Raw genomic sequence first — 4002 nt, forward strand, 5'->3', positions numbered from 1 at the left:
TCTTCATCAAATTCACTGTATTAATGAATTGGATGAGAAAAAATTATTTCTAGCATAAATTACGCTTTAACTCAGTTGAATTTTAGATTTTGTCGATAAATGAGCTTCTGAGCAATAATTCATTTTATCGAGGAAAAAATGTGTTGTTTCAATCATTTTTGTTTTTTATTATGTTTCAGGTCTGTCGTCAGTTTCAAAAAGGGAGAATCACCTAATTTTTTGCATCCATGTAGCCGCAATTAAGTGAATTCGCGACAACTGTCGTGAAACATGGCGGGTTCAAATTTGGAAAAATTGGTAACTGTCCGCTGTAAGTGGCCGCTAGCTTTACCTAGGTGGAACGGTAGTTATCTCATAATGAACATTTTATACATTTCTAGGCATGACCCGATGTACCGATCTCAATCCATTTCAACAAAATGACTGAATGACAGGGGGCAATGCACGAATCTTTATTTAATAGGTGCAGTTGGGACATTTACCATTGCTGTAGGCTATCGCGAATCCGCATAACTGCTCAAACTCAGGTCACGAGTAATCAAGTCATGGACAACCACTCAAGTAGGCCGCGAGCCGAGGCCCTGAAAAACGCCTAGAAAGTGAGTTTCGTAGCGCACATCAGGTAACTACCTGAAAATGATTTTAAAATGTTCCTTAAAAATTTAGTAACAAATATTGCCTTGTTCCCACTTCCAAAAGTTGCACGTTTTACGGAAAAGACGCTTTTACTACAAGAAATATGTGCTACGATCTGTCCTATATTCTCTACATTTTCGGCACTGAACAATGACTTCTGCATGACGTAACAATTGAATTAAACCAGCTGTTAGCGAGCGGATGAATATTAGTTATTTCTGCTCGACCTTGCGCTGAGTTGGGCAGGCTTTCCATAGCCCTATTTAGTTATTATTAGTTAAGTTATGCTAAGACGTTGTTGAAAAATGTATAAGTAAATTATTAAACACTTGTAGATCCTTACCACGGATATGGGCCGTGAGACGAAACCATGAAAACGCCCAGAAAATGAGTTTCGTAGCGCACATCTGGTAACTAAATAAATTCTTCAGTTTTGTGTGAAAACGAACATAATGAACGCATTACAGCTTGTTCCACAATCCTGGTGCGAAATTGAATATAAGAGGTTCCCGGAAATTCAATAACCATAAGTTTACAACGCATACATAAGAACTATGCAATTCGAGAGCCCTACAGCACACTAAAACAAATGTATTCCTGTAATGTTTTGCCTGACCAAAATCGGACTTCCTCAGTCAATCATAATTTATTAGGTAGATTACGAAAAATATGGCATACATGTAACCAACAACAAAAAATACTTTAATTGTGTGACAGGAGTCGGGAGTGACCTCGAAAGCAGCGACACCAACAACGCTGATTCACATTTGAGAATAAATTTTATGTAATAACCACAAGCAGTTTACAACAAGAACAGCATAAAAAGCTACATCCATTTTATAGAAGCTATCAAGTATCAAACGTATTTATTTTTAAGCAATGAAGTCACAAATTAACATCGTGAGCACGAAAACACAAATAAATCAGTTATTTCTCACTTAGAAATTTACCGCAAAAGTCAAGAAAATTAAATGAATGTACAATATGTACATAACATAGTGAACAGAAATATTAAAATTTACAATTAATCTTTTTTTAGTTTATGTGGTTATGTATTTGAACAAAGGCAATAATATTTCTAGAAACAGGACTACGACACTAACAAATGTCCGAAAAAAAAAACAAATGTATGATACTTATTAAATCAACTGTAATATCTAATTCACTTTCTTCTGAATTGTTTTCGAAATCCACTATCTCAAAAATCGATGATTCTCATATACCTTTAAGCTTCAAGACTTCTTGTTTAATCCATTTTATAGCACTGATAGCAGCAGGGATCAGAGCCTGCGTTAGGTCGGATTGGTGGAACATTGCCGTTTTCTTTTGTAGTACAGTATCTAAAATAAGGAAGAAAATAATATTTGGAGCAGCATGATTTTAAAAATACCCCTAAATACTAACTAATACCTTGAATACATATTGCATTTTATCTGATGTACTAAATGAGCGTATATATGCTCATTGCATGTTCTACAGTCCAGCAGTGTTTGCATACCATTACTAAACTATATCTACACTAAATTTTGATATATCACAGTCTGAAATGTCCTATGACAGTATGAGTATGGACTATAGACTATATTTTGAAACATCAACTGTTTGTCTACAACTTCATTTCTCACCTCTCAATCATTTCCAATGCTACCTTTCTTTCCACTCCGGCATAACTTATCATTGCTTCCCAGGTTCTTGTCGACTCTATGAATTTAGATTTAGACCAACCGACATTAGTAAAATTGATTAATTTCTTCTCTTCCACACAACCGTGCATTACAGAAACAGCCATTCATTTCTATTTCCAAATATGCTGTGGCCTATATAGTAGTATAAGTCTGCTGAATAGTCAAGAAGAGTCATTAAATTAATCATAAACATTTCATGCAAGCCAGAAAATATCGTTGTTAGTGACATATTATTCTAGGTCTAGCCTTCCTTGGAGTTACCGCACCGTACCTATTTAACAACGTCTTATGAGCTAGTGCTCAACTAAAATTGCTATTTATGGCAAGGATATACAAGTGTTTAATATCTTACCTATACTTTTCAACACCTCCTTAGAATAACTGGACTAATATTACCGGTAACTGAAAAAAACTATGGAAAGGCTACTCAACGCAAAAGCGAGCAGTTGAGTACATCTGATATTCATCCGACCACTGGGGATCCACCTACAGCTGACTAACTTGACTGTTACGTCGTGCAGAAGTCTGCGTTCATTGGCTCATGATACCGGAAAAGCAGAGAAAATAGGACAGATGGTAACACATATTTATTGTAGTAAAAGCGTCTTTTCTGTAAAACGTGCAACTTTTGGAAGTGGGAACAAGGCAATATTTGTTACTAAATTTCTAAGGAACCTTTTAAAATCATTTTCAGGTAGTTACCTGATGTGCGCTACGAAACTGAAAGATAAATGGCCTCGGCTCGCGGCCTAAAGTGCCACAAGCGATATTTAGTGGGCGAGTGTTCATCGCACGTCTTCATTTTAGTAGTAGAAGCCTAAGGAGGCGGACAACTCACCAGAGACAACTCGACTACAGAGAGGCCTGGTGAGTTGTCCGTGAGATCCAAAACACCGTCGTAGAAAATGCGAAAAACGGACAACTCACCAGGCCTCTCTGTAGTCGACTTGTTCGTCAGCCGTAGCCTATATATTGTAGCAGAAGTGCAAACAATACTAAACGCTACAATATTAGTTAGCGGAATTTCGTTAATTTCAAAACATTAAACTCCTTATAACAGTGATTATCCTCAAATGTTTAATCCAGTGAGGGAGTCATCGCCAGATCATCATACGAAAATTCATCGTACACAAACCGCAGTGATTTCCCCTATAGGGGGTGAACCCCCCCCCTGAAATTTCAAACACGCCCCCTAATTTTGAGGTGCGATTCCACACTGTATTTCCTAACTCAAGTATAATTGTATTCAAATATAACGACTATGGCATATTTATCAGTGTAGATGAGGGGTTCTAAACCGCAGTCTGCGGGCCAATTACGGCTGGCGTGACGATTTAAAATGGCCCGCCGAACTTGAGTGAAATAGTTTAATCCTTCATGTGGTACCTTTTGAGTTTAAGATACCGTCTATTGTTACATCATTATCACAGTTTAAGCACGTTTATTTCGTAACAATTGAATTATACCGGTATCTTATGTATACGTATGGGTATTAGAATTACACACTGCAGTATTTTAGATATCAGCCATATATTAGGAAAGCCTAAAGATGTCACAAAACGAAAACTAGGCACTGAAAACAGACGTTTTTTATATGAATGACAGGGTTTTTATTTCTTTATTAAAAAGAATCAAACTTCAGCGATTTGTCTTCTTACCAAAAAATATTTCAGTTCTGAAG

At 36.6% G+C, this 4002-nt stretch overlaps 1 long non-coding RNA gene across 1 annotated transcript; it reads right to left on the minus strand.

Annotated features, from left to right (window-relative positions):
* Positions 1–1263: 1263 nt before the first annotated feature.
* LOC144425653 (uncharacterized) lies at positions 1264–2913 on the minus strand. Its single transcript, XR_013477579.1, has 2 exons — positions 2262–2913; positions 1264–1976 (listed from the first exon to the last, which is right to left on the minus strand). It is a non-coding gene; the product is annotated as an uncharacterized LOC144425653 (long non-coding RNA).
* Positions 2914–4002: the final 1089 nt, after the last annotated feature.

Source organism: Styela clava, chromosome 8 (genome assembly GCF_964204865.1).
Source record: "Styela clava chromosome 8, kaStyClav1.hap1.2, whole genome shotgun sequence".
NCBI lineage: Eukaryota > Metazoa > Chordata > Ascidiacea > Stolidobranchia > Styelidae > Styela > Styela clava.